This window comes from Poromitra crassiceps (assembly GCF_964638095.1).
Source record: "Poromitra crassiceps genome assembly, chromosome: 27".
NCBI classification, from domain to species: domain Eukaryota; kingdom Metazoa; phylum Chordata; class Actinopteri; order Beryciformes; family Melamphaidae; genus Poromitra; species Poromitra crassiceps.
Window position 1 is genome coordinate 10,104,302 of NC_139650.1, and position 19,785 is coordinate 10,124,086.

The following is a 19,785-nucleotide window of genomic DNA, read 5'->3' on the forward strand; positions in this document are numbered from 1 at the left end:
GCACTTTATTCTACTACCTCACTTTACCGGTCGCTGCGTGTCTGCACTTTACTGATCGCTGTGCACTTTACCGATCGCTGTGCACTTTACCGATCGCTGTGCACTTTACCGATCGCTGTGCACTTTACGGATCGCTGTGCACTTTACCGATTGCTGTGCACTTTAATGCTACCTTGCACATTATCGGCCATTGTGTGCCACAAACAAGGTCCTTGATGTTTTATTTAGCCTTTTATTTATTTTAACTATATGCATGTAACATGTTTAACATGCTACTTGTGTTGTTTCTTGTTAATGTTCTTATTTGTATGTCTATATGCTGCAACGCAATTTGCCCTTTGGGACACTAATAAACTTGAACTTGAACTTGAAGCCAAATGGGTCAAGTCAGTCATGATTGTTCAGTGTCTACAGGCTGATTTAGACGATGTTCCAGATAACACAATCCACATCCATACAGCTAGTCTTCCTGTGCCTTCACATTATACTGATGACTTGAATATCAGAATCCTTGGGCCTGACCAATATTGTCAGAATCAGAATCAGCTTTATTGGCCAAGTATGAACACATACAAGGAATGTGACTGGGGTTTGCTTTGCTCTCATAGTACTCCCATAGCAAAAAAGAACGAACGTTATGCACAAGTTAAAAACAGGCAGGGCAAAAGGTACATTTAGACATTAGCAAAGTTTTACAGTAACTACTATTCACCTTATGTTGCCACGCCCACTTTTTCTCTTCCATGTAAGACACAATTGTATTTGTTCAGCTGGTTCAGCGTTAGTTAAACATCGATAAACTGTAAACTATGAATGAAGTTTGGCAACATTCAGCAGCTACACTGCGGCCAACTTCAGACATGCTCATAGCCAGAGGTTCTCAAATGTTTTCAGCCAAGGACCCCTTACAAGATGGAAAATACAGTATACCGGGGACCCCCTCATTCTGATTTGTGATTTTGGGCTAAGCTTAATTGTTTCCATGGTAACGTGCTTGACTTTTAAATAGGTTTGTTAGATTAGAATGTAATCCATGAACCATTTTACATTTAAAGCATGCAATATTTTCATTGGACTATGAAGCTTTTGCAAAAAAGTTTGTATTTTTACTTTCCTGAAAACTCTCTGCGGACCCCCTGGCAAAGTGCCACGGACCCCTGGGGGTCCCCGTACCTCCATTTGAGAACCACTGCTCATAGCGTTACTGCTGCGAGGAGCCGGTGGCTATACCCGGTCGGCATTTAACGTTTAGTTACAAAAGCATGTCGACAGTGTTTTCTCACTGCCAGTAGCCTACAGTAGGGGTTGACAGATACTAGCTAGTCTGACTGGTCACACAGCCAGCGATCCTCGCTGCTCGTTAACAATGTCCAAATAGGCATTATTCTGATAAACTGGTCACATATTTGGAATGTTATGTTCTCATCCGATTTTTTTGTTGTTGTACTTAATCAACAACAAAAAAACAGCTTTTTGGCAAGTCTAAAAATGATACAGGTGGGAGTAATCTACTTCCGGGTCTAAAACGGAAAGACGATTACCAAATGACGTTATGCGGAAGCGTCCTTATATGATATGTAAAGTGTCCGTTTTATATATGTATATATGAGAGAATGTACATGTAATATAAAAACGAGCCGCACAGGATTGAAAACAAAGGCTTATACAGATATGTCTCCAGATATTGCATATATATATACATATATGCCGTTCAATGTGATTTTCCGTGAGCCAATCACTGATCCTGGCCATTTACTAACTTCACCAAGAAGGGAATTTTTTGACAAAAATATTGTCTTAGAGAAAATATATTGGTATATAAACGGTTCAAGCTTAGTCGTGAACCACAAGGGCGCCGGTTGGCCTGATCACCCCCACCCCCAATCTGGAGGTCGCCTTTGAATAGAGCAACACCAGACCCCCAGTCACTCAGCCTAATCTGAAGTGGGCGGGTTGTGATTCAGGAGTCTGGAGCCAGGCCAGTCGGCAAGCTTTCACAACATGTGGATTCAGGATGCACAACAGGCCCTTTCTCTGGAAATACCTTTTCTGTGCAGGACCCTCCACCTCCCATCTCCTCTTCACTGCTTGACCACGGTCTGGTTGGATGGTTGAGGGCCTGAATGGTGCTGACCTGCACATTAGATACAATGACACATTTCAGCAAACAAGTCAGGGGTGGCATTTTAATTACAATGTATTCATAAATCTATTAAAACACTAATTAGCTTGTCATACACAACTGTCAACTGGAGGACTCACACAAAGGTAGGGATGGGTACCGAGACCCGGTACCAAACGGGCCCCGGGGCCGTATTTCGGGATACCGGAGGATCAATAAGCTTTCACGTTAATGGTTCTCTTATCGGTACTGGAGTGGAGAAATTAAGAAAATAGATTTCCTATAGGCTATATAATTGCTAAATAAACGTTACGCTATCCTGCACATTTTATCTGACCAACTCTGTAAGACAGGCATATGATGTGTTTTTTGCGATTTCCTAACAAGAAAAGGGATAATCTTTTCCGCGTTGCGCTCTCCGTCAGAGAGACACAGCTGCTGCCTGCAGCCAAGATGAGAGGAGTGGATTGAGGACTGAGAGAGGGGAGGGGCTGCTGGGCGTGCCTTACAGCACACACACCACACATGCAGGGAACGGGGAAGGCAGGCAGGCAGATAGACATGCAACTGAGCAGAGCACACGTTAAGAATGGCTGAAAGAACAACGCGATCTAAAGTGTGGTTGTACTTCACTCGAGTCGATGGTGACAATTCACGTTGTCACAAGTGCAATAAAACCTTCGCTAGTAAAGGTGGAAACACGAGCAATTTATCTAAACACAGCCAAAGTGCATCAAATTCAAACAGAGAAATGCCGTTTTTGACAAGCTAGCTCGCCCTCCATCATCTGTCAATGATGCCACGGTTGCGTTACCCAGTCTACCTCATCAGGTAACTATGTGAACGTGGTAATGATTAAGACGAGAGTAGTAAACATTTCTCCGCTGTTTGGGTGTGTTCATCATCATAAATACAGTCTGATATAAATCGTCAGGTGACGGTCATCATCATCTCAGTTGTCGTTCAGAAATTTTACTTTCAGAGCAGGGGGTGATTTTTCTTTAGTGATTTGGGAGGAAGTACAGCAGACAGATACTGTCTTGCTTTATTTTTATTATGCTTTCCCTAGCTGAATGTTGCTATTGGCACAGTGTGGTAGAAGGATATTTTAGGATATTTAAATTAATAATAAAAACGCACCCATTAAGATTTTGCAACTTCTTTTTTGTTAAAGCTGAGCCTGCAGCTACAATGATTAAGAACCAGCCCAGTCCCACTCCCACCCCTCCTCCCTCTACTGCTGGTCCAAACACAAACCCCTTCACCATGGCAGCTAGTGGGAGAATGACTGAGGAAAGGATAAATGAGTGCCACCTAACTGTGACCAGGTTCATTTGTCTCTTTCCCCCCCCCTTTCTCCTCTTAAAAATAACAAAAAGAACCGATAACAACCAGTCCCATTTGTTTCAGGGTTTTTTTCTCTTAAAAATAACAAAAAGTACCGATAAGAGTACCGTTAAAGTACCGGATCGATAAGCAGTATCGATAAGAGTACTAGTATCGTTAATTCCTTAACGATACCCATCCCTACACAAAGGTGAACTTGAAATTAGACTCAACTTTCAATTCTGACAGTGCTGCATCAGTGCAAATATAACTGTCATTTCTATTGTTAAAGATGGCACCTTTTAGAGAGTTATTACATAAATCCTAATCTGAAATGTGAAAATGTTGCCATTGGGATCAGTGTGTAAGTAGCCTGACTCAGATGAACTCAGTGATGTGTGAATTCAGGATGCACATCAGGCCGTTTCTCTGCAAATACCTTTTAGGTTCAGGACCGTCCTCTCCACCCAACTCCACTCGTCTCCTCTTCTGCGCTCTTTCAACTCCACGTGCCTGCACTGGAGTGTCCTGCAGAGGGGACAGCAGTGGCTGAAAGGAGAGATTGCAGATTTTAGCATTTTGTAACTTCTTCAGGCTGATGTTGCATAAAGAGATACGGTATGCAAATAACTCAGACGTTCATCATGTCAGTTTTAACATTTGATGTCAGTATAACGTGATACTGTAACATTGAACTGGATAAGACCATAATATGGAGATCCATTACTCAAGTATTGAAGTAACTACTGAACTATCATTACATTTAGTCACATGACTCTAGCTTTCCATGTACTTGTGTAGTCATTTTACTTTCACTCCAGCATGTTTTTGCTGCAGTTACATGTAGGGCTCTTCACTAACCTTTTTCCCCATCCTCCCCGAACTGTCGTGAAATACAATCTAAGCTGTCCCAAAATGAATGTGGCCCCTCCCAAATTTAAAATCTTCAATATCATTAGTTAAAATAATTCAAAGTGACCTTTCACTTTTTCTTTTGACCCTATATAAAAGATACCATACAAAGAATAATCATATCTGTATTACTAGTTCTGATACCCAATGGAGCACACCATCACCGTCTATCTGTCAGTGCGTTTGTGTGTGTGACTGCTGGCTACTGTGGGTATAGTGCTATGACTAATTGGCCATTTAATCAGCCATAATGACCTCAATTAAAATCATAATAATAACCTAATTAAAAATTCTGGCCGTGTCACCGTCTGCTTGGGACCTCTGCTAGTACCCGTGCCAAATATGAATGCTGTCAGGCCCGACTCTGTCCAAGGACGGACAGACAGACAGACTCGTTTGCCTATAAGGCACATGTGTTGTGTGCTCCTCGAGCAAACGAGGAAGTAACTTTGGTCACAGGGTGAACCCTCTTGGAACCCTCTTTGTTAGTTCTCGCTATGGATTTACTTTGAAAATGACCGTTTCCAGTAACGTTGGATTATTATTTCACCGCCTGGTGAGTAACACATGTACATGTGAGTGTTTCTGACGCTGTTGGAATGTGTCTTTTGGGCGACTGGACAGGAGTAGGTAAAAGTAGCAGTAGTTGTAGTGCTAAGCTAAGCTAAGTAGCCGTGAGGGCTGTACGAGATGCACAGTGACCATAAAGGCATCCATATTCTACATTTAATATCAGCAAATAGGCAACTCTCAAAAATGTTGGCGTATCCCTTTAAGGCCCAGTTCAGATGCAGCAGTCGCACTGTACAAAATGTTGTAATGCACATTTTAATGTCACAGACAATAGACGCTTTTCACGGGGGCCATTTTGTGTCGAAAAGGCAGAGTAAACACAGGTGCAAGCAAAACACTAATGAGGGTTTCCAAATTACAATCATGGAAGTTGGAAACCCTCATTAGTGTTTTGCTCGCACCTGTGTTTACCCTGCCTTTTCGACACAAAATGGCCCCCGTGAGAAGGGTCTATTGATAGTATTCTGTTACATCACCACACGGCCATCTTGGTAGGAAAATAGCAGGTGATTGTAATCAATTAATAGGTGATTACAATCAAGTGACACAACCAGCCAATGAGCTGTGTGTATTGTAGCGCCATATTGGTAGGAAAATGCTTGTGCCGTCATGGGAATACTATGAATAGTGTACTAAAAGTTTCATCAGAAGTACCTTCAGCGGGTTGGCAGTGAAGCGGTCCAGCACAATTTGTGCAGGGGATGTCAGGGGGGATAATAGTGGACGCACGTTAGCCATTTCCTTGGCTAACAGTGCATGCCACGCAGAGTACGGCGACATCCCCCCTTTGATGAGTGCAGACCATGCTGGAGGCTCATCTGCTGAAGGAATTAAGTAAGTTACCTTTCACACAATATGTGAGGAGCGCATCAGTAAAACACAGTTACAGAGAGACATTGTCAAAATATTGATAAACCACACACAGGTGAATTGAATTGTTGCCTCACTTGTGGAAGCACTGAAGCGGAGATGAAATCATACTGGTATGTAAATAAGGGTATTGAATTCTCACCGTTTGACTCAGTCCTGACAGCGCGCTCAACACCACCCTGCTGCACTCCTTTGCCTTTTCCTGTGGGATGACAGAGAAAAATGCCAAGTCAAGAAGAGATGGATTTAATGAAACTCATCATCTAGGGACGGCTTTAGCTCAGGAGGTAGAGCGGGTCGGCCAATGACGCAAGGGTTGGCGGTTCGATCCCCGCTCCCTCCCAGCTGCTGTCGTTGTGTCCTTGGGCAAGACACTTAACCCCAAATTGCTCCCGATGGTGTGTAGGCACCCTGCGTGGCAGCCTGCCGCCATTGGTGTATGAATGGGTGAATGTAGACTATCTACTCATTGTAAAGCGCTTTGGATAAAAGCGCTATATAAATGCAGGCCATTTACCATTTACCATTTATCATCTAAAAAGATGCATTTGTTCAAAGAGGAAAGCTTGAAGGAAATAGAGGTCAACAGGCACGTGACTTTACTTTTTCCTGATCGTCATTTGCCCCAGAAGTAAGTTCCCCATTCATTTTCTCCAGAGACATTTAGAGAAATCCTTATCTAAAGAGTTTTAAGACTGGAACCAAGCCAACCTGTGACCTACTGAATCCTGAGTGATCATGAAACATTCGGTTTGGAGCAAAAAAACACACAACAACAACAACGGGGGCGGGGTAGGGGGGTGGTTTAAAATATATATATATATATATATATATATATATATATATATATATATATATATATATATATATATATATATATATATATATTTATACCAAAACAGACAAGGTCGCAGTGTTTTATCTCAGATCAACGTGCAAAGATGATCTTAATCCCCCCCCAAAATGTTGTCCTAGTAATTACAATTTACCTTTCTTCACAGCCGTGCTTCGGACATGTTCCTTCTGACGCTGTGGAGAAAAGCAACAAAGCACAGGTCAGATTTTAAATAACAGTGAGAGGAGGTTTGAGAAGATCTGGGAGAATGTGTGATATCTTCTGCACTTGCTGAAGCAAATCTCTGTAGATACACATTTCTCTCAATCTAAAAAATCACACTTTTATAAAGGTATGAACTGGTCTAATGACGAGTCCTCTCTCACCTCATTTTCTCGGACGCGTGAGGCGACAAGTGGCAGAGGGGCAAACAGCGATGTGTCCGTCGGGTGATATAGCCCCGTCCTGAACACTTTCTTTTTTGTTTGTTTGTTCTCCTTCTCCTTCCCCTGTGCCTGGGTGAGTCCCTGCAGTTGGTCATCAAGTGCCTTTAACTGAAAAGGCAGCCATTAATGAGATGAGGCAATTAAGCAAAAGAGTCAAGTGGTGAGTAAACTCTCAAAAGGGCTTTTCACTTTTACAGACACAAACACCAACCTGTTGTTTTAGATCGGCCACCTGAGCAGCCAGACTTTTGGACGAACTCTGCAAATCAGAGGAGCTTTCTCTGTCCGTAGTCGCTGTGGTTGAGCGACTTCCAGGTCCACCTCCTTTTCCCTTCTCAACTCGATGAACCGGCAGGGAGCGACTCTGTGGTTCTTCTGGGAGCGTTGAATATTTGGCCTCAAACACAACCTGGCAGTGCAAACAACACATTTTTTTAAACAATATACTAGCTGTAATATTTCTACCGTACTATAGTACAGTACTAGCTGTAATATTACTACAGTACTAAGCCCCAAGATGTCGTGGTTTGCACTGATTTTACAACAGCTACAGTAAGCTATTTTTTATTTTATTGCATTATTCGTGCAGATTATTCGCTTTTGGACCGACCACCACCACCAGCAGTGTGACCATTTAATTCCCATTTTAAATATTTACTGTTGAACATAATTAATGCAAGAAATATATTTTTTTAAACAATATAGATGAAAGTATACCTGCAGTCGTCTTGCCTTTAAGACAACATCGTCCGAAGGTGCGTTGTATTTGTAGCAGTTGGCAAACATCAGTCGGACGTCAGCAGCAAACTGTTTGGCGTTTGCATACTTTCGGCGATGCATTTTTTTCTGAGGAAACATGTTAACGTGTCATGATGTAAATATTGCCACATTTGTATAGAGCAGAATGTCAAACTCTCCATTTAGATGATCATCATCAGCAGCATCTTACCTTTATGGTGCTCAAATCCATTGGCTGCCGGATGACGTCATGGTAGTCGTGCAAGCCCAAAGCAACGACATCAACAGGGTAGTGGAAGGGCCACGCATACTCTATGTGCCTCCTTTCACGCATCTCCTTCAGGATGTCTTCGCAGTACCTGAGCTGCACAGAAGGTTTGGCCTTCGTGGCCAAACTCTTAAGAGGTTGTTTCGTCTGAAAATAAAGAAAACAACTTGTTTGTTTCTGATCAAACAAGCAAATTCCACCGCACACATTGTCACTATTGAGTCAGACATCTAGCACAGTCAAGTGGCTATGAAGCACGAGTGCAGGCTATGGTATCGGTGCTGTGTTTAACATTAGCATTTGGGATGGGAAGAGGAGAGCAGAACAGAGTCAGTCAGGCCAACAGCAAAGAGTGAGACACTTCATTACTCTATATCAGTGATGCGTGGGCCGCAGTTATAACCGCACTGAGCGCAGATATCCTAAATCATAAAGCAGAAACCGTAAGTATGTTACGTCTCCCCAAAGCAAGACTCGCTCCTTTATAGCGTTTATTGCGGGCGCAGATCTATGAATATTAGGAAATAATTTGTGTGGATTTATGGGCGGGCAGACTGCTCCGAGCAGACTGCTCTCATCAGTCTGCTCTTCATCAGTCTGCTCGAAACATCACCAGCAACGGTGCAATAAATATTTTCACTGGAGCCCATGCAGTGTGCGAGCTGTTTTATTTATTCACTGTTCCAGCCTCTCTCCAGCTCTGCACCTGCCGGATTCCACCTGGATGTGCGTGTTTTTAACTTTTCTAAAATGTTTCACATACCATGGTGCTCATGGCTCAATGACTTTAGTGAGTGAGTAGAGTAGTTATGAGGACTGACCTTCCTGGGAGGGGTTTCCTCCAGGATGGAGGCTTGTGTTCCGGCTCCACTCTGCCGTCTCTTGGTGGAGAGGGGGTGGAACTGGCCACCAGGCTTATGCTGCATCATCACAAGCTGATGAAGAGGGGAATAATGTAATTCAAATTAATGACTAATAACACACACACACACACACACACACACACACACACACACACGCACACGCACACGCACACACACACACACACACACACACACACACACACGCACATTTGAATTAATGATTTATGTCCACATGAATACAAGTATGCAAAGGACATAAACCATAACAATGCAATCAGATATTGGGAGTCAGTCAGTTACATAAGTGTCCAATCGGCAACCACAATAATGCATACATACACATAGGATAACAACACACAGGACAATGGCAGGTCGACAAATACAGTTATACTGTAAGACAAGATACTGTAATGGTCACTATCCACTTCATGGGTACAAAAAGCAGCGCCTCCTACATATTGAGCAGCTGTAGCAGATATTGAACAATACCTCGCTAACTGCTTGGCCCTTCTCTTTGGGAGAGCAGCCATCTGAAGGCCTCTCACAACCAGCTTATGTACGTGACAAAGGCTGCCAAATATGAAATCCCTTTGTATGCAGGGCAACCATTTAATGTGAGACATGGTTTCAGTTATCTGTTCATGACCATGACGTAAGCCAGATGGAAAGATGGAGCTTGGTTGGTAAAACCTCCAGTCTAGCTTTTATAGTGAAGAAGATGACAATGTTCTCATCAAGAGCTACACTTTTAAATACTGCATGACAGACAGTGACCTGCTGCAGGGAGACATGTAAGCTTCCCTTGAAGTTTCAACTCTGTCCAGTCAGTGTTGTCGTTGTCTTTGTTGTTGTGCCCTCATGAGGTGACCTCAGGCATTAATTATTGGAAGTTGATGATCTGTATCACAGATATTCACAGTTGCTCTCACAGAGATACTGGCTACATGTCAAAATGTAGGCAGGTGTGTTTACAACCAGACAGCACCTATAGGCCTGTGTCTGACTGACAGATCAGCTGGCCCCCACACTAGTCAACTCGGACACTTTCTGAACGAAGTCAGCAATTTGAGCTTGTTGTTGCTTCAGCGTCCTCTCAACAAGGGCTTTCTGCTGCTTTACATTTTTGCAGAATTAAAACTGGGTCTGGTTCTGGAAGCCCAGCAGCCGTGGCCCGTGACCGTTTGATGCAACAACAGCCTCGGCCCCCAATTCCCACACGGTGGCTACCCGCCGCCTCTGACCTCCCCCTGCCTGCCTGTCTGCCTGCCTGCCTGCCTGCCTGCCTCTGACCTCCCCCTGCCTGCCTGGCTCTGACCTCCCCCTGCCTGCCTGGCTGTCTATCTTCCCCACACACACAGCAGCGCCTCTCTGACCTCCCCCTGCCTGCCTGCCTGCCTGCCTGGCTGTCTTCCCCACACAGCAGCGCCTCGTTACCCGCCGGCTCTGACCTCCCCCTGCCTGCCTGCCTGCCTGCCTGGCTCTGACCTCCCCCTGCCTGCCTGGCTCTGACCTCCCCCTGCCTGCCTGCCTGCCTGGCTCTGACCTCCCCCTGCCTGCCTGGCTCTGACCTCCCCCTGCCTGCCTGGCTCTGACCTCCCCCTGCCTGCCTGGCTCTGACCTCCCCCTGCCTGCCTGCCTGGCTCTGACCTCCCCCTGCCTGCCTGCCTGCCTGGCTCTGACCTCCCCCTGCTTGCCTGCCTGCCTGGCTCTGACCTCCCCCTGCCTGCCTGCCTGCCTGGCTCTGACCTCCCCCTGCCTGCCTGCCTGCCTGGCTCTGACCTCCCCCTGCCTGCCTGGCTCTGACCTCCCCCTGCCTGCCTGCCTGCCTGCCTGCCTGCCTGCCTGCCTGCCTGCCTGCCTGGCTCTGACCTCCCCCTGCCTGCCTGCCTGCCTGCCTGGCTGCCTGGCTGGCTGGCTGTCTTCCCCACACACACAGCAGCGCCTCGTTCGTAAATGGAAGAAAGTGATGATGACAGACACGACGGACAAGCCTTTTTCTGCGCAGCGCTAAATCATCAAGCTGCACATTCTCTGCAAATTGGTCACGTAAAGCAAAGCCCGAAAAGCAAAGCCCTCAGTCAAAAGTAAGAAAAAGAAAAACGTCAGTTAGCCATGAAACGGGAAAGTTTGGTTAACGCTAGTTAACCAAAGTGCTGAAGTGGAGATTGGCAAAACGCCATCTTTACCATTTCGTTGTTTGCATAAAGACACTTTTTGAGCTAAGTCAGCAATTTGAGCCTGCTGTTGCTAAGTGCTCTCAACAAGGGTTTTCTCTTTTCTGCCGCTTTACATTTTGCAGAATTTTCTGCTAAAAACTGGACCGCGTTCGGTGCAACAACAGCCAGCCTACAGTTCACACACGGTGGCTACAAGCGCCCGTAAAGAAGCGCCCCGGCTCTGATCTCCCCCGGCCGCCATTTCCCCACAGCAGCGCCCCCGTCCGTAAATCCAAGAAAGAGATTTTAGACGACGGTTATCCCTTTTTAACTCCCTGCCAGCGCTAAATCACGCTGCACATTCTCGGCAAATTCGACACGTAAAAACATTGCCCGAAAAACAGTCCCGAAAGCGGCTACTCTTCCCCCGTCCATCTTTACCGAGCAACTAGCTAACGGTAACGGCAGGTGACTGCTCGCTGCTCGCTAGCTGAACCCAACAAGAAAAAGCAGTTAGCTAAACTAGTTGCATCTGAAAATGACAACATGAACAATATTTGCCTTACCTCTTGCAGCTCCATAACACAATCGTACATTAAATCCCAGAGCAATCTTCTTATCTAAACTAGCGTACAAGAAGAAAAAAAACGACAGGTCCTGGGCAGGTCTAGTCGTCTCCTGGGCAGCTGTGTCGTCAGTCTCTCCTTCACTCAATTCAAATCTCGGGTGATGCGCGTGCATGAGTTGATTGGTTCTCACGCACAGATGCCGTGACGCCGCCGTGACGCAACTTCCTGTATGGATTTGCGCTGTGGTTCGCACACCGCAGAGTCCACCCGAAGTCGGATTTGTTGTCGTGTCATTTGATTGTAATCACTTGATAATCGATTACAATCACCTGTTATTTTCCTACCAAGATGGCCGTGTGGTGATGTATATATCAATAGCCTATTTTGTACATTAGTATCAATGTTTAAGTCGTTAGAAGTGCAAGACTAAACTCAATAAAGCTTTGTGAATGTCAATTATAAGCCAAATACAACTCCATCCATCAATCATTGCACATGTGAGCAAATGTGAGGCGTCTCCCCTCGTTGCACGCACACACACACACACACACACACACACACACACACACACACACACACACACACACACACACACACACACACACACACACACACACACACACACACACACTGCCAGGCCCAGCTTGGCAGTGCTTCACACACTTCACAAAATGTAGGTTCGCTTATAGCTACAGACTAAGCCTAAATTATCTTTATGATTGATTAATAGCTTTCATATTTTTTTGAATAGGGTTGTTGTAATGTATTGTTTTGATAGATTTCTCACAAAAAGTTTGAAAGGAAAACTTCGATTTATGAATGTGATTTTGAAAAAAGCAGAAAAGATTGTCTATAGCCGAGGAGGTCAGCAGAAAAGATTGTCTAAAAAAGTGTATTTGTAGTCTCAGGTTAAAGCATTGACTGTATCGTTAAAGTGATATCTCACTTTGGTTGGGCATGTTCTACCACCAATACTGGCTGCTCTGGGTCTAGTGTCTGAATGCAGCTGAAGTCATGTGTTCACAGGAAATGCCCAGGGTCTCTGTGGCGATGATGAAGAGTAAAATGGTTATATCAACAACAAAGATCACTTCAACACTAAAGTTGATACAGAATGGGCGGGCCATTGAATTCATATAGAATGTTTGATCAACGTGAGCTGCGTTTGATTCTGTGAACGTGATTCATTTATGTCATTCCCAGTATTTTGCAAAGACAAATCAAGTGCATGAATCATAAACGATAGAGGTGCTGTTAGCTGCTGTTCTAGTGTGTCTTGTTGTTCTCTGTTTGAGGATCTGTCTCGGCTGGCAGCAGGCAGGAAGGTGAGCGAGTCGGACCTCAGCAGCACCGTGGACCTGCAGGATGGGACAGGTAAGACTCACTGGGATTGACCAAAACACATGGACAAATACACAGCTGTTCACAGTAGAATCACCTGCTCCATGCTCTGTGCTTTAACACTGGAGCCAAACACATTACTTACAGTACTGTTATTTTTTAATATTGATTCATAACTCTACTATATGAGAGCAAATGTTGTGGAAACTGTGGAATATCTGTTTTGGCATTATCTACCTAATGATTAAATCCAGTAGTACTGCTTTGTTTGTTGTCTGTTAACTCATCTATTTCACTAGAGAATAAGTTTTTCTGTGCTTGCTTTTCACCTCCTGTCCTTCAACACCATTCCCACGCTTGACTCTGTGCCTCCACCCCCCCCCCCCCCCCCCCCTCCACACACCACCCCCCCCCCCCCCCCCCCATCAGGAGGCCATCCTACCGTCCCGGCCAAAGTCCAGCAGCTGGTGGAGTCTCTGCAGCAGATCTCAGGTCAGCTCAGCACCGTGCTGAGTGCGTGTCCAGCAGCTGGTGGAGTCCCTGCAGCAGATCTCAGGTCAGCTCAGCACCGTGCTGAGTGCGTGTCCAGCAGCTGGTGGAGTCCCTGCAGCAGATCTCAGGTCAGCTCAGCACCGTGCTGAGTGCGTGTCCAGCAGCTGGTGGAGTCCCTGCAGCAGATCTCAGGTCAGCTCAGCACCGTGCTGAGTGCGTGTCCAGCAGCTGGTGGAGTCCCTGCAGCAGATCTCAGGTCAGCTCAGCACCGTGCTGAGTGCGTGTCCAGCAGCTGGTGGAGTCCCTGCAGCAGATCTCAGGTCAGCTCAGCACCGTGCTGAGTGCGTGTCCAGCAGCTGGTGGAGTCCCTGCAGCAGATCTCAGGTCAGCTCAGTACCGTGCTGAGTGCGTGTCCAGCAGCTGGTGGAGTCCCTGCAGCAGATCTCAGGTCAGCTCAGCACCGTGCTGAGCGCGTTGGGTTCTCTGGCCCAGAAGCAGGGCGCCGCACCGTACCCCCGGCTTCCTTCTGCCTCTGTCTCAGCCCCGCTCCATCCCGCCAGCCACCGCCTCCACCCCCCCAGAGTCAGACCTCAGGGCCCAGCGCCTCCGCCGCACCTCCCCCCCACCTCGGGCTCTCGGGGCTGTCCTGGGTGTGTGGGGGTCCCACGGAGGCTCGGCGGCCACCCCCTCTCTTCACCACCTCCATCTCTGGTGCATCTCTGGGCCTCTGAGGACCTCGCCAACAGCCGCTGGGCCCAGCTCTTCCCCCGGTAATCAATAACAACCTGTGCTGTCAAACTGATCGGGGGCTTTATATTGAGTGTGTGAATAACAGTTTGTAATATGTGTGTTATGTTGCTATTCTGCAGGGGCCGCGATGGACCCAGTCGCCTCCAGCACCATGAGGGCCAGTTCAGCTTACTCAGCATAACACTCCTGTTAGGTATCCAGCAATACATGTTTCATAGCAGCATCGCTATCATGATGCCTTTTACATCTGCCATTGGCTCAAACCTGCTCATAACAATACTAAAGTGTTGTGTGTGTGTGTGTGTGTGTGTGTGTGTGTGTGTGTGTGACAGTTGATCCACCTGTAGCCTGCAGGAGTCGGTGGAGGTGGACGTCCAGAGGCTGCAGGGGCTGATCGATGGCAACAAGAGGTTAAGTTAAGTTAAGTTATCCTTTATTTATCCCCTTGGGGAAATTCATCCTCTGCATTTGACCCATCCTCTACTAGGAACCTTCCTAGAACTAGGAGCAGTGGGCAGCCACTGTGCAGCGCCCGGGGACCAACTCCAGTTCTTTTGCCAGTACCTTGGTCAGGAGCACTGACAGGAGTATTAACCCTAACATACATGTCTTTCTTGATGGTGGGAGGAAACCGGAGCACCCGGATAAAACCCACACGGACACGGGGAGAACATGCAAACTCCACACAGAAAGGACGTGGGACGGACCGGGGTTCGAACCCGGGACCTTCTTGCTGTGAGGCAACAGTGTTAACCACTGAGCCACTGTGGCTCCAGGTGGCTGGAGATGAGCAGGAAAGACACCAGCATGTATCCTTATCATGCTGTGATCAAGCGGCGATCTCCGTCTCGAGAAAATGAAGCCAAAAACTGCCGTTCCACTTGAGGCTGGCTCCAAAAGCCAGTCATTCCCCATCAACCCCCGTTTTAAAATGCCCAACTTTACAGCCGCGTACAAAGAAAAATAGGTTTTGGTCTCTATAGCTAATTTCACCGTTCATGACAACTGTATGTTTTCATTTCTATATAACTCAGCCATTTATACAGTGATGGCTGCAACAAGAAGTCTGATTGTGTAGAAGTCATATGGAAAAAGGACTCTACTTCTCACTTGATTTATTACCCAGGTAAACACTTTCTGTTCTATTTTTAGAATCACCTGTCAGGATCGAAAATCTCTCTGTGACCCATCTCCTCGTCTTTATCTCTACTTCCTGATTGAAGTGGATTGGTCAGTCTATTTCATGGAAAACGTTATAAACGACATACCTTTCTCATGTCCTTCTAACTTGCTGTAGTTTAAACCGATATAGCTAACCACCCCCCCCCAATATCTAATCATTGTACTGTATTAAGAGACTGATGCATTCATACAGTGTTGTTCATGGTCCTTAACACTGCTTGCCTATGCCTAGACCTCTGTTCACTCGCTATCGGACTCCGGCTATGAACGGACTGGTCCAGCTGGGCCTGGATGACAACAACCAGATCAAAGTCTATCATTACTGAAGACACGACGGACCAGGCTGCACTGTAGTGCGCCGTCCAGGTCCAATCTCCAGGTGAGATTTGAACCCTCAGCCCCAAAATTGTTAAATTGTAAGTCTGGTTCTCTAACACCTGGGCTAACCAGCCTGTTAGTTGGTAGAGCCATACTATGGATATGTAGAGCCAGAGACCAAGTATTTGAATTAAGTTACCCAATTCAGTTATGGTTGTGCTGTACAGTACAGTGCACGTGCACGTGCACACACACACACACACACACACACACACACACACACACACACACACACACACACACACACACACACACACACACACACACACACACACACACACAAACAGGGGATCTCACAGACAGAATTCTTAAAACATAAAGCTTCACACAACACTTCACAAAAAATGTAGGTTAGCTTATAGCTACAGACAGCCTACATTATCTTTATGATTGATTCATAGCTTTCATGCTTTTTTTGAATAGGGGTGTTGTAATGTATTGTTTTGATTGATTTCTTACAAAAAGTGTGTGTGTGTGTGTGTGTGTGTGTGTGTGTGTGTGTGTGTGTGTGTGTGTGTGTGTGTGTGTGTGTGTGTGTGTGTGTGTGTGTGTGTGTGTGTGTGTGTGTGTGTGTGTGTGTGTGTGCTCTCTAAAAGTAATGTTTTAAGCAGAGGTGGAAAATACGCAAATACAAGTAGGCTACTCAAGTACAAGTTTACATTTTGGTTTTATTACAATATCAAAACAGCATTTATAGGTGCACATATCCAACTCAATAAAAGGGATACAATCGATGCATTTTTGGCTGTTTTTTGCATGCTTATAAAACATTTATAAAATGATTAATCTTCATCTTTACAAGTTACTTTCAAAATGTAATATACTACATATTACTAGTTACTTTAATTTGGAAGTAATACAATACTTTACAATATTACCGTCTGTGTAGAGTAACTTGTTACACTACTTTTGCATTACTTTCACCGTAATAACAGCATCCAAAATTGTAAATGTTATCCTTTTCCTTTGTTATTGTCATCTATAGTGTTTTTATTTGCATAAAAACACACAATTTGATTCGGAAATGATTGTATCTTTATTTAAAATATGTGCTTTGATTCTTTTTTTAAATATCTCAATGTGTAACTTGTGTTACTTGACAAAGTAACTGGTATAATATTACTGGAATCCTATTGGTAATAAGTTATATTACTGAGTTACTGCTAAAAGTAATATATTACATGTAATATGTTACTTTTGTAATGAGTTACCCCCCACACTGTATACAAATTACATCCAAGGCACACCAAATTATCGATGGCTTACAGAGGACTAGTCTAGTATGATCATGCATCCCAGCAAAGCTGCCGACCGTGGCACAAATTCCAGTCAAGTACAGGGATCTGTCTGGAGGTGACATCATGGACCTACATATAGGCTACTGTGCAAAGTGACAGAGCAAGACAGACTTGGGCAGCAGACTATACATAGGCCTATGAATCCAGATAATATTCAAGTGAGTGTAGCTTCTAGGTAGCTGGTGAGTGTCCCTTTTCAAAAGGAAAATTCCATCCTAAACGTAGTCTCTCCCCTCCCCAGACTCAAATGTTACGTTGAATTGCTGCGCTCTGCATAACACATAAATGAGAGAGAGAGCCCTAAAGCACCACAAGACTAAGACTAAACTACAAAAACAAAATAAAAAAACAGCTCAATTTGAAATGTACATTTTTTGTACAGGCTCACAGTGAGAGGGGAGGAGGAGTGCATGTAGAGTTCATTATACCATCTTCTATAGCGCTCCTGTGAGGTCGGTCACAGCTCCTGCAGCCGCCAGGTCCCTCAAGAAGAGCTTCTCAGCACTGACGTCATGCACCACCTGGTCATCAGTACAGGAAGTCATGCACCACCTGGTCATCAGTACAGGAAGTCATGCACCACCTGGTCATCAGTACAGGAAGTCAACCCATAGAACCAATACATGAGGTTGTTGCCCCATCTTAAATGGACAGTTTACCACAAAAATCAAAAATACATATTTTTCCTCTTACCTGTAGTGCTCCATTCTAGATCGTTTTGGTGCGCGTTGCCGAGTTTAGGAGATATCGGCCGTAGAGATGTATAGATTACAACAGATAATCCACAGATCTTGTTTTGAGCAGTTTCATGTATAGGAACTATTTTCTTTTTAAATCAAATCACCTGCTACTAAGTTATCCTTTATTTATCTCCATGGGGAAATTCATCCTCTGCATTTGACTCATCCTCTAGTCTACTAGGAACCTTCCTAGAACTAGGAGCAGTGGGCAGCCACAGTGCAGCGCCTGGGGACCAACTCCAGTTCTTTTGCCAGTGCCTTGGTCAGGAGCACTGACAGGAGTCTTAACCCTAACATACATGTCTTTGATGGTGGGAGGAAACCGGAGCACTCAGAGAAAACCCACATGAACACGGGTAGAACATGCAAACTCCACACAGACAGGACCTGGGACGGACCGGGGTTCGAACCCGGGACCTTCTTGCTGTGAGGCAACAGTACTAACCACTGAGCCACCTTATACTGTATTGGTTGGAACAGGGTCAGGGTGTGTGTGTGTGTGTGTGTGTGTGTGTGTGTGTGTGTGTGTGTGTGTGTGCGCGTGCGTGCGTGTGCGTGCGTGTGTTTTTAACACACTGCCTATTACAGGCCATGTTTACCACTGCTTCAGTGTGAGAGCCAACCACTTCAAACCAATCATCTATCTTGGAAATTGAGAGAGAGAGAAACGGGCAGCTAACCTTCACCAGTCATTTTGGAAATGGGGGGGGGGGGTGATTTTGCTGTTGAATGTTTGCTTTGACATTTAAGGCAAGTCACTCAAGAAACATGTCAGAGAAATGTCAAAGTAAGTGCAAATATGAACACAAACACTTTGGCGTAGCCAGAGAAAAATACACTGTGTGTGCCACAGAAAAACTGTGTGCCACATTGAATTGTCTCTAGCCTACAACACATAGCCTTGACTAGACTGATGACTGATGTCCACCTCCACAAAAATACAACCATCTATTACTCTCCAGGCCTACGCTTGCCTACACAACATAGCCCATTCTTTGATTATTTTAAACAGTGCAATAATTCTTTACATAGGCTTATCAAATAAAAATAGACATACTGTACAAGAGAATAGATAACTACTATTAAGAATAGCTCAGTGGGGTTGGGACCCCCACTTTGGGGGGGGGGGTCGCAAGGAGAATGTGTGAAGTACATGTCAATACATAATGTCAAAACTATTAAAAATAGCACATTTTAACCATAATTGTGCGGTTTTTGTTTGTTTGGTTGACTCTATTTAGTGCATGTGCAACGTTTGTATCCTTCAACAGCACCTCTGAGGATAGTGGGGGTCGCGAGCCTCTGGCACCGTTATTTGGGGGGTCGGGGACTGAAAAGTTTGGGAACCCTTGGAATAGATCACTCCTACGCCCATAGGCTGCGCTATTAAAAGCCAAAATGATCATTTGCACTGTAGTGAGTAGTTGCTATATAGATGGGGGGTCTATGAGCCTAGCCTTTGAATTCGAGTCTGTAAGGGAGTTAAGGGTTCAGGTATGACACTCTGTGATGTGTGAGTAGGTCCTGGGTGTCTAGCTTAGGGTAGAGCTAGGGTCAAAGGTTAGGTTTAGGCAAGTCCTACAGTAGCAGTGGATTGGATTGGATTTATTTGATCATTATAAAAAGATAACATATACATCTGCCCAGCAGGAATACATACAGAATCATCGAGGTTAAAAAGACAATAAAGCCAAAAGGCTTACTTCCATTGTGCACCTCTGGGGATAGGGAGTGGGGTGGGGAGAAGGGAATGGATGGGGTAAGATTGATTTAGGATTTTGTGTGTGGATTCTTTGATTTATTATGCTATCAATACAACTCATCTTTCATGACAACAAAACATATTGGCACTTTTATTTGACAAAGTTATTACACATCCCTCTTAAAGCATAGATTCATATTTTTGCCCTTTGTCTGCAGTAAACG